The sequence below is a fragment of the Suncus etruscus genome, chromosome 10 (assembly GCF_024139225.1).
Source record: "Suncus etruscus isolate mSunEtr1 chromosome 10, mSunEtr1.pri.cur, whole genome shotgun sequence".
Lineage (NCBI taxonomy): Eukaryota > Metazoa > Chordata > Mammalia > Eulipotyphla > Soricidae > Suncus > Suncus etruscus.
In genome coordinates, this window is record NC_064857.1 from 73299186 (window position 1) to 73311218 (window position 12033).

The 12033-nt window shown below is 37.1% G+C and overlaps 1 non-coding gene across 1 annotated transcript; it reads right to left on the reverse strand.

The window, feature by feature from the left end:
- Positions 1–11523: 11523 nt before the first annotated feature.
- Positions 11524–11656, reverse strand: LOC126021181 (small nucleolar RNA SNORA51). Its single transcript, XR_007499786.1, has one exon. It is a non-coding gene; the product is annotated as a small nucleolar RNA SNORA51 (small nucleolar RNA).
- Between the last annotated feature and the right edge of the window lie 377 nt (positions 11657–12033).

Below are 12033 nucleotides of genomic sequence, written 5' to 3' on the forward strand. Positions count from 1 at the left end.
CTGGAAATTAGCATGACTCCTGCAAGAGGATCACGTGTGAAGTGTTCCATATTTTTTCATTTATATGCACAGCTAGTGTTCAGCAAAAAAAAAAATCTTGGTGTATAAAGTGGAGCAAGAAGAGTCATCAATTAAATGGTGTTGGAAAACTAGTTGGGAAACACATGCAAGAAAATGAACTCAAACCTTTATCTCACATCATCTACAAAAGTTAATTCAAATTAGATCAAAGCATCTCTGATCTCTTTTCAGAATGGAGTCAGAAACCTTCCCTTCTGTCTAGGTCCAAAACGCCTCCCTAACCAACTTCCACCATATGCACAGGTCCAGAGCCACCATATCTCCTAAATACGTGCTTGCTTTCCCACTTTTCCATGTGAGATGACTCACCCAGCTGCCATATCTGAGCCTTCCCTCCTCTTTTTAGAGAATGTAGACAGATACCTTCCGTCCTGACTAGGTCTTGGCAACCTTTACACCTAACCTCCACAAAGTTAATAGGTCTAGTGCCACATATCCTGGTCATTTGTTACAGCACTACTCATCAAATTTTACTGCTTTACTTTCTATCACTGAGTAAAGATGGACAGAGAAAGAAAAGATCAACTCTCAGTCTAATCCCTTAGAGTCCCCTAAAGAGTATGACTACAAAAATTTACCCTCAGAGCAGTAAGAATACTGCATACCCAATGGGGAAGATGCATAAAATCCCACCAAATTTATTGAGTAAAATTAATAACATGGAAAGTTCAACAAATATAAAATTCTGAGAAAATCGCTTTAGTGACATCATGATAAAGATGTTTAATAAAATCAAAGATGATGGAACAGGAAGTCAGCAAAGCACAAGAAAGTATGAGAGCCAAATGAGAAAACTACAATCAGAAATTACATAAATGAAGAGTGATATAAAAATTCAATAGATGTTCTGAGCACCAGAATAATAGCAGCTCAAGAAAAGATTGAAGAGCTCCAAGGTGAGATCCAGAAAAAATCTCTAGAATACAACAGAAGGCTGAAAAAAATCTGAAAAGAAATGATAAGATGAGTTAAAGAGGAAAATATAATAATTATCGAAGTCCCTGAGACTAGTAAGGTGAATTTCATGAACCAATAGTTCAAGAACTTGTATCTAGGAATTTTCCATAGTTGTGGAATATAGTCAGCCAATTAAGATAGGATCCCAGTGAAAATAGGCTCAACTACAAAAACTTGGAGAGATATTTTATTGAGAATGACAAAACCTGTTGACAGAGACAGAATATCAAAAGTAGCAAGATCAAAAAAAGAATGTACAATATATAAAGGGAAGCCTATAAGATTTATATTAGATTTATCAAATGAGATCCTACAAGCCAAAAGAGAACTAAGGGGTTTTAGCCCAAAAACTCATTAAAATGAGCATCTCACCAAAAATCCTTTATCTAGATAGACACATAGACAAAAATCCTTTATCTAGATTTTCAGATTTAAAGAAACTATACTAAGCTTAATGAACAGGCAACACTTAGAAAATTCAAAGCCTTGAAGCCAGTTTTGCAAGAAGTGTTAAAGCAACTTGTTTAAAGGACGGAAAAAAATTTCCCAGTATGTGGCAGTGAATACGGCACTCCAAGTATTTGTGTTTGTCCTGTACTAGATTAAGAAAGGTATGTTTACTTCTAGTTTGCTTAAGGGATTTTATACATTTTCAATAACAAATTAGCATCTCATTTATACTGAAAGAAAACCAGAGTGCATCAAAGTCTTGCTATGAGACCTAAATCCATAAATTATATCGAGACAAACATAGACAGACTTTTATGACTCTGACTTTCAAGGCATCTTCAATGATCCTTCCGGCCAACCAAAGAGATGTAAAAATAACAAATGGGATTATATCAGACTGAGAAGCTTCTGTACTACTAAAGAAATAATAATTAAAAAAATGAAAGACTGGAAAGGCATCCTGTTGACACGGAGAAAACTTGACCATCACTATCTGGCAAAAGGTTAAAATCCAAGAAACATAAAGCATTTGCAACAAACTAAACAACAAAACCCCCTAAACAACCTCAAAAAAGGAATGAGAAAACCTGAACAGATACTTAAGATATATATATATATAAGGCATATAGATATGTAAAAAAGTGCTTTTTATTTCTTCTAATCAATGACATTTAAATTAAAACAACCAATGTAATCGCCTTACACCAGTGAGATTGGCAAAAAAAAAAAAAAAAAAGACACTACTAGTGCTTATGTCGATGTGGAGAAAAAAAATAACCTCTATAAACTATTTTTAAATTAATTTTTTATTTTTAATTATGAGAACAAAGATGCAAAGAAAGAGAACAAGGTAAAGGTACAGTGGAAGGACAATCACCCATAAACAGAATTCTCACAAGTCCCCTTGCTGATATCTTAACTTTGAACTTTCAGCCAAAGAACATTAAGAAAAATAAAACAGAACCCATGTACAATTACTTTGTCCCACAAGTCTCCAGATTGTAATGCATAATATTTCTTAGCAGCACACAAAGCAATCTAAAGCCATAAAACTTACGTAACTCCTTAAACATTGAAGGCAAATTACTTTTTTTACATTTCCATGCACATGCATATTATTTTAGGTTAACCTTAAAAGTTTAAGTGGGTTGTTTTTCTTAAGGATTAGAGTCAAAGGATCATAGTAAAAACGGTATTAGAGTGGCAATTATTGTTTTCATAGGCCCACCAAAATATGAGGGACATGGAAAGGAAAAGCCTTGGCCTAAATACAAGGAGACCCTACCCCTGAAGTTTCCTGGCATAAGACCAACTCTAGGCTCCAGGCAAACTAGTTTGTCCAATCCAAGTCCTTGTCTGTAATGCCAATACACTTTTATTTTTCACACAGTCTCTGTTGTTGGTATCATGTTTCTGTATTAAAGATCCTGGAATCTGCATATCCTACATTTCAGTCAGGATGGTGCTGAGCGTCCTCTAGTTTCACCTCACAATTAAAGGGCAATGCAGAGAGCCCTGTCCTGTAAGCAGGTCGTTGTTGTTGTCAAGTCTTCTTAGTGTTAAGGGAAGTCCCTTTTGAGCAGGTTGATGTCAGAGCAGTGGTAGGGTCTTCCCTGGTAGAAGATTGCTTCCAGGTGGTGTTATAAAAAAACTTAGATGTTTCGTTGATAGCTTCCCTAGAGCAGGGGTGAATGGAGAATGCCCATTCTCTATATAAACTATTACTGGGAATGTTATATGGTTCAAATTCTATGAAAATCAATAATGAGAAGTATAAAAAATATTAAGAAGTGAATTTCCATTCAACCTAGAAATCCTATTCCTTGACATCTACCCCCAGGATTCAAAAATATTATTTCAGAAAGGTATCTGAACTCTTATGTTCATTGCAGCACTATTCACAATAGCCAAGAATGAGGAAGCAACCCAAGTGGCTGCAACTGTTTAAACATACAATAGAATATTATTCAGCTATAAGAAAAATTTAAATCATGCAATTTACTGCTGTGTAAATGGAACTAGAGTGTATGTTGAGTGAAGTCAGAAAGAGAGAGAAACAAATGCAGTATGATCTGTCTTACATGTGGACTGTAAAGAAACGTAGTAGGGGAATAACGAAGGGCAAGTGGCAACAGACCTTGAGTATTGGATTATAAAACTAAATCAACTAAGGGGCTATGAAGGAGGAGAGGACCTTGAGGGAGGAAGATGGTAGTTTGATGTGAGTATAGGCCAGGACAGTGGTATGAAATCCTTACCATTAACAGTATTATGAATCAAGTTGCTTCAATAAAATAAAAAGTGGGAGGTGGGGAGAAGATAAGTGAAAGAGCAATATTTTTCTTAATTTACAAATCTGAAAACCAAGACCAAAAGTGTGTAACAAGACATATTTTGTATTTATAAGGATGAGCAGAATCAGGGAGATGTCTTTGAGCATTTCTTTTCCATGAAAGAGCAGTTGGGAGTACAGGCAAGACTCAGTGGTGATATTATCTTATAATGAGATGCTTGTAGAATAGAGACTTTAGTACACTGTTCATTAGACTCATTGGGTGGGTGTCAAGAAGGAAGGGTCTTCTCTTGGTCCTTTCTGCAGTATCTCTAGGGTAGTAGAGTGGCAGCTATGGGAGAGTTGTTGAGTATCCAGAAATGACCATATTTCTGAAGACTTGGAGGAAGCAAGATACATATTTGAGAGTTAAACCATGACTCAAGAAGGAACAGGAAGGGATGATCTCAAGTTTCCTAGCTAGGGCCACTGAACACATCAAAACAAGGTCATATGTCCACACAATGAAGAAAGAAGTCTCTGGAAAAAAGAGGAAAAAACACCCAAATATAACTCAATATAAAGACGATAAAAAAAAAAAAAACCAACAAAACACAACATCCTCACTGGCTTGTCAGCCAACCAAGAATAACATATGAGTTCATCCAGTTCCCTTAAAGGGGGGAAAGAGCAGCACTAGCCAGTTAATTTCAAAGTTAACATTTCTTCTCTTCCTGCAGAGGAATGTTCCTGAGCAAATCGTCCTGAAGGAGAGAGAGCTGGCCCCCTAATGTGGGGGTTTCCTGGCGAGCTAGAGCAGCTGCACCTTTGATGACTCCTTGGATAGTAGCACAAACACTCGCTAAATTTAGATAAATGTCAACAAGTCATAAACGAGGCATCAGGAGTGGGAAACTCCGCAGAAAAAGGTGAGTGGGTAAGAACAAAGGCTCCCTCTTCTGCCAATGCAGTCCTCACATGCCGCATCTGAGCATGCATCACCGAATCATTTCAAAGTTCAAATGCCAAATAAGAAGAAAAGCACCAGGCAGGAAATGATCCTGTCTCAGGGCAGTGGAGGAAAAATGCTCCCTTCCTTGCAACTCTCTCCAGCTCTGCGTTTCATCGAGCAAAAAGAAAGCGTGACATTGGCAGGAACCCTGGAGGTTTCAGTGGCCAGGTGGCAAAGAGCGACGCTTGTGCCAGCCGGGTATTTTACCCTTCAGTTATTCTTTGTTTCAGTTTCCTTTACAGGGAAGGAAGCAGAAGGGATAAAAAAAATATCTTGATTTCTCTTAGGACTGTAGGATCCCTTTATCTCAACCTTGAGTGCCAGCAGATTGGGCCCCATCAGACTGTGCCCTGCTAGTGCACTTAGATGCTGCTGGTTCCGTCCAACAGGCAAGCATGTGTGGATTGATTTCTGCTTCCTTCTTGCTCAGTGAAAGCCATCACAGCTCTGGTCCGGCTGTAATCTACTGTGTGTGTGTGTGTGTGTGTGTGTGTGTGTGTGTGTGTGTGTGTGTGTTAGGAAGAATACACAGAAACACCAAAACCAATGTTTATCAATACTTTGGCTTAAAAAAACTATTTCTCCCAACCTTCCCTCCTATAAGGGCATGGCAGCATTTGATCTTCTCTTTGGGTCTACTTCCCTCTCACCTTCAGCTTTTTGGGAGCTCCATGTTCTTGGACAGAGACTCTAAGAAATGGTCAACCTAAATTTCTAGAAAGGAAAAAAAGCAATGCTGCTAACCTGTCCAATGAAGACACACTTATGTCCTTGCAAATGCATCCTGGTATCAGATAGGTTGAACCAGCAACAAAAAAATATGCATTTAAATTTTGTGGAAATGCAGATTTATTATTTCTAGTGACCACACAGAAATATATGGTCTAACAATCACAGACTAAACAAATACATACATGAGTGCATGAGTGTATTTGTTTAGTCTTTCCCAGAAAATACTTCCTTAGCACCTTTTCTCACGAACTGCTCAGATGGAACTCCAGAACAAGATGTTTTGTGGATACTTTTTTTCTCCCCAAACATTACCTTTGAAATGGTTGCTAAAATGAGGCTTGGGAAATAAAAAAAAGGCAACTAATTATCAAATAGCTTTGCATTTTTTCAGCCTATGCCATTATGGAGAGTTAAAGAAATACTTTAGAGAATCCTTGTTCATGGGCATCTACCTGCTTTCTCAATGTTGTTCACCAGCTCATGTTCTCATCCCTGCCATGTAAATTATAGGACATCTACTTAGATTCAAAACATTGTTTTGGAAATCACATACTATTTAAGAAAAGTCACTGTGGGATAGAGTAAGAAGGTGGTAATTATTTTCTAAGAGCCCCTTTTAGGAAAACAAAAAGGAAGAAAAATAACATTAATGCATTTGAACTATGTGTATAACATCCCTTCATTATATTTCCTATTTCTTTGTCTTTGGAGCTATTGGTCTTCTTGAACCACACCCAGAAGTGCTCAGGGACTACGTCCAACTTGGTGTTTAATAGTGATTTCTTGCAGGTCTCAAGGGTCTAGAAAGTGTTGGGAATTAAACCCATTGAGTCACATTTTTGGCTTTATAAACCTGAATTTTTTAAATAAACCATCTTTTATTTTTCTTTACAAAATATAAACATTTCTAAACAGTGTTATTATTGAATTTCACTTGTCCTGGAAATCTAGATTAAAAAATACTGTATATTCTTTTCTTTAAAAACTTTTTTTGTAATATTGCCTGCTATACATTTTAAATTCCACTGAGTTCAACCATCTTTTTGTTATTTTGTTTTTATTTTGGGTCAGATTTGGCTGTGTTCAAAACTTAAACCTGTCTCTGTGCTTAGGAATCACTTTTGTTGGTGCTCAGATGACCACACATGGTTTTGGGGCTAAAGCCCAGAACAGACACGGATAACTCATAATGTTCAAAGCCAGTGTCCATTGCATGTGTCTTCATTCATCCACATATTCTCCTGTTTTTTGTTTGGCTTTGATGAGCAGTGCTGCTCTAAACATGCTTTCCAGTAAACCTGCATGGAAGTTTCCTCATTGCTCAGTTGTGGGCTATGTACTTGTTTAATTTTACTGGGTGATGCTAAAAGGTTTTCTAAAATGGAAGGAACAAAGGGGTGATTATTTTGGGATGGGGATTTAAAATGGGATACAATGCATGGACTAACATTCATGATTTGCTTGTGGGAGCCCTAGGTTTGATCACAGATACCACATGGTTTGCTGAACACTGTTGAGAATAGGTCCAAAACACTGCAAAGTATAGCTCACAAAAACAAACAAACAACATTTGCAAATTGCTTGCTCACACCAGCCAGGTACAGAAGAATACTTCATTCTATTTATTTTATTTTTTATTTTATTCTATTCTTTATTTTATGTCTCCTAACTTTTGAAATAATAGTCAACCTGGACTTGTTGCTTAGTTGATGGTTATGTATTATATCACCTTGTAGTTTTATTATGCATGTTCCTTGTGGCTAATAAGTCTTGCTCTCCATGTAATGATAAACTACTTTCTATTTCTATTTCTGTTCCTTTTTGACATGGATTCCCCCCCCCCCCCAAATTGTCATTGAAGTCTTTGCTTTTCTATAGAGTGACCTTTCATTAATTATAATTATCCAGAGACCTCTATATTGTATTTACTTTATTACATCTTCTGATGGAGGCTAAGAGGGTTAGATCAATTGCTATTTCTTTCTTGATAGCTTTCCTTGGGGTATATTGTGAGATTGGTTTAATAGTCTCTCCCTATTCTGAAGTCACAAAAATGCTACTCTTGTTTTATTTTTTGGGGGGGGGTGTCTAATTATTGTCAAATAGTTTTTTCCATATGTCATTGATATCACTGAAATAAATTTCAGTGAAAGGTGGAAGTGGTAGATGGTTCCTTTTCTTTTTTCCCTATTGCTAAGCCATTGCCCCAGCACCAGGATTGAGAGTTTCTTTCTTCTTATTTGTAATATCACATCTTTCAAATACTTATGGGTCTTGTCAGGGCTCTCTTTTCAGTTCCATAGACTATTTTTCTATGTAAGCACCCATGCCACTATATTATTTTTCACGACTCTATAATTACTCTTATCTGGTATGGCATACTATCGTTTTCAAGTCTGGCTGGAATCAGAATTGGTCTGGACTCGGGTGATAGATAAATAGAAGACTTCTTTTAAATTCAAAAATCTCAGAAATGTCAAATCTTAAATGTGCTGGCATTGAGAACCATAAGAACATGAAAAGATAAAAAAAGCCTTTTCCTTCAATAGCCCCATTTGAGCCAAATGTACACTCTTTTGCGAATATTCAACAGAAAGCTAGGATATACTTTGCTGAAGACTAGTGGCGATGACCTATTTTTATCTTTACAGAGCTGTGAAGTTAGATGTGGGTCCCCTTTTTACAGGAACCAGAAACTGAGCAGTTGAAACACAGAGTTGTTGACACAGACATCTGAACTTCCATGGACTTCTGCCCTGAGAACATGGATTTCACTCTCTTCTTGTCCTCTGATTTCAAAAGACTCACTGAGGTGAGCAAGTCTTGGTTTTGCAGTGAGCTCCTGTTCACCCAGTTTGCTTCCATCTGATTAGAATGAAAAGGCATAATAGAATAGATAATACAGTTCTCCCTAAGATGCCTTCTTTAGACTTATCTAAAGTTTATCAGCAAAATAACTTTGACTAAGTTAAATGGCGATGGATGCGTCACACACCCCCAACGTGTGAAGCAATTTGAAAAAATATTTTAAATATGCCATGGATTTGTAAATTAATGCAGGGCTCACTGTGCTCGAATTTCCATTTCTAAACTGCTTCATTTGCATGCAAAGAGTGGGCAATTTTTGTGTGTGTGAAAATTTAGCCTTAAGAAATGAAAATCAAAAACTCAGCAACTTGAAAAGAGCTGTTAGGCATAGAAATTGTTTAATCGGTTTCCAGCAGGGCCAATGGTGTTGGCATTTTGAAATACCAGATTGGATTGGCATCCTAGGAAAAAAAATCTCCAGCTCAGAAAAAGTCGCCTAAAAAAGCCACCATCTACAAAGTGGTGAGAGAAGATAGCCGAGATATGACAAATGCCAATGAAACGAATTCTGCGATCGAGAAGCGAGCTTGAAGTGTGAAATGAACAAATGTTAAATGTGATAAAATTTCTGTCAGTGCTACCCCAATCATCTATTCTGACAAATACAATGCTTGATCAGAAAATCAGGTGCTTTGTCTTAGGACTTATTTTTCTTAGAGTTTTAAGTGGACCCAACACAGTGGATACATCTTTAAGCCCATGTGTTCACTTCAGAAATCTCTTTAATAGGGGCTTAATAATTCCCTCAGTCACCAGGTTGAGACCTCCAAATTAGAGACTGATTCCATGGCTTTTGAAATGCAATTTTAAAATAAGACTTAATTTAGACATAGCTCTACATTTGGTGATGCTTTTTTAGTTAGACCTTAAAAACTAGACCAGAATACTCGATTTTATTAAAGACCACGTATCTTGCAAGTATCCCAAATAAAATGTGCAAAGCTAACGTCTACTATATATAATGGCAGTAACCTGATAAAGCCCCCTGATGATGATGATAACTGTTGCTTTCCATTCATTTGTATATACATTCACAAGCCACCTATTATCTGCATTGTGTTGAACACTGTCCTGGGGGTCTCGGGTTTTAGCAAAGAAGTTATATCATGTTTTAATAATTATCTGGTTTTCTTCCAGATAATTATCTGGTGTTTCTTCCAGAAGACCAGCTGAATGCAAAAGGCAAGGCAAGGTAAGGAGGAAGGACAGTCTCTCCTTTCCTTTTTTTTCTCTCATTTTCAAGTTCTCAGAAGAATGAGATTGAGGTGTTCTCTTTTTTTTTTTTATTTTGATCATATTGGCTTACATATATTTCACAGTAGTATTTTAGGTATATATTAACATTGAATCAGGGGAATCCCCATCACCAAATTTGTCCTCCCCCCATCCCCGTTCCCTTCCTGCAACCATATCCCCCACCATCACCCCCGGGCTGCTACAATAGGTGGTTCCCTCTGTCTAGCTTACTATTAGTGATCATATATCTGTTTGGTCCTGGTACCCTCCCTTGTTTCCCCCTCTATTTGAGAGGTGGGGCTAGATAATTCAAGTTATGTGGTTTTGTTTGAAGGAAATAAAAGCAATAGAATGGGGTAAAAATAAATAAATAAATAAATAAATAAATAAATAAAAGAAAAAAATCAAATGAGCTAAAAATGGGCAGAGTCCTTCTAGAGGCTTTCAACCTCAGTTTGAGAGAGGACATGAAAAAGGTAATTGAAACACCACAACAATACAGAAAGAAATATCAAATTAAATATCCAGTGAGCACTACAGCAATAAAGACAAGGTGTTCTCTTAAATCTCAAAATGGTTTGTTCATATAAATTTTTTTCCCTGTGACAGAGTAGAGAGAAGGGACTACCAACAGTTCTGGCTTCCCTTCTCAGGGGGTACACATTCATCTTCTTGTTGGAACACTCTCATTTCTACTGTTACTGAAAAAAGAACAAACCCCCAAGACCTCACCTTTTTAAACTTGAGTCTTTATTCTGAAAAAAAAAAAAAAAAAGAATGTATTAGAATTTGTTGATTGAGCAAGTGACAAAGTGGAGATGACCAGTTACCATAGTATCTCAGAAGTAGAGAGGCTAATATCTATTGTAATATATTAAAAAAAAAAACCCAGTCAGTAACTTTAATTAATGACTACTAAGAATGTATTCAAAATGAAAAAAGGAGTCTATTTTAATGGAAGGAAGGGTTAGATAAAATGAAATAATTGTAGATTTGGGGAGGGGACATTTAAAAAAAAAAAGACCTCTAAAGGGTCTTAGGCTTCCCCCTGCCCCGACATACCTTTGAAGCATTATTTCTGTGGCAGAGTTGTGAATGTATGGCTTGTCCATGGCTTAGGCTACACTAGAAAGGCTAATATATGGGTTTTGTTTGATTCATAATGCATTTGCCATTAAATAATAAAGAATAATATGAATGACCAACCCATAATCCATATAAAATAATAATTTTGGGTGTCCAGAGAGATAGCATTTGCCTTTCATGCAGAAGGTCGGTGGTTCAAATCCCCACATTCTGTATGGTCTCCTGAGCCTACTAGGAGCAATTTCTGAGCATAGAGCCAGAAGTAACTCCTGAGTGCTGCCGGGTGTGACCCAAAAAACAACAAAAAAAATTTTTTGTTATGTTTACACATATGCAGGGTATGCATCATTTAAATTCAATTTTTAAGGAATCAGGATTGATTTTCCTTATGATTTAGTTCAACTCATACAGCTAAGTGATAATTGATAGTTGATCACATAATGATCAATGGCTCCAGGTTTATATGAAAATATTCTGATTATAAGACCCTTTTTGCAAATTCTTGGCTATAATCATTAGCACACATTTTACAAAGAAGGCGAAACTGGGAGTGGGTTTGTGTAGCTATCCTCAAACCACATATCTCTGAACTAAGGGCTTCTATTAGTTAGGAATGTTTTTGGCTTCTGGGAATTGAGAACTTCATTGATGGGGGTCTATGAAATACACATTGAAAAGGCAACATTTAAAAAATAGTAAGAAATAAGTCGGTAGGTAATTTTAGGTTTCAATGACTCAGAAATGTTGTCAAACATACAATATTTTCTTAAGAGCAGGGGTCCTCAAACTACAGCCTGTTGGCCACATGTGGCCTGCCAAGGATTATTTTTTTTGTCCCCCAATTCACAATACAGACCAGGCAAAGGGCCTGGGTTGAGGGGTATATGGGATGCTTTTACTGTACCTCCTCATTTTATACAGTCAGTGTAAAGAACACATCTTGTTGTTAGAATTGGGAGGCCTTGCCAAGGATTATTTATCTGGCCTACTGGGTGTTTTTGCCACTGTTGCCTGTTCTGCTAAGTAGCCAACTCATCTAAGGGCCCACAGTTCACATAAGTGGGATGTGTGCCACATTCTCTGACTCTCCTTTTTTTCTATGTCTATCGATTTCTCCTCATAGTCTGGTGCAGGGGTCCTCAAACTATGGCTTGCAGGCCACTATTGTTCCTATTTTTTTAAATTATAGCCTTGTCCTGGATACTGGACATAGATGGGCAGTATTTATAAGGCTTTGTGGATGTTGTAAAGCAAAAGAGAGAGAGAGAAGCTATGCAAGAAATAGACCAGTTGGTGGACTGGACCCCCATGGATGACAATGGAGACTGAAGAACTGAAT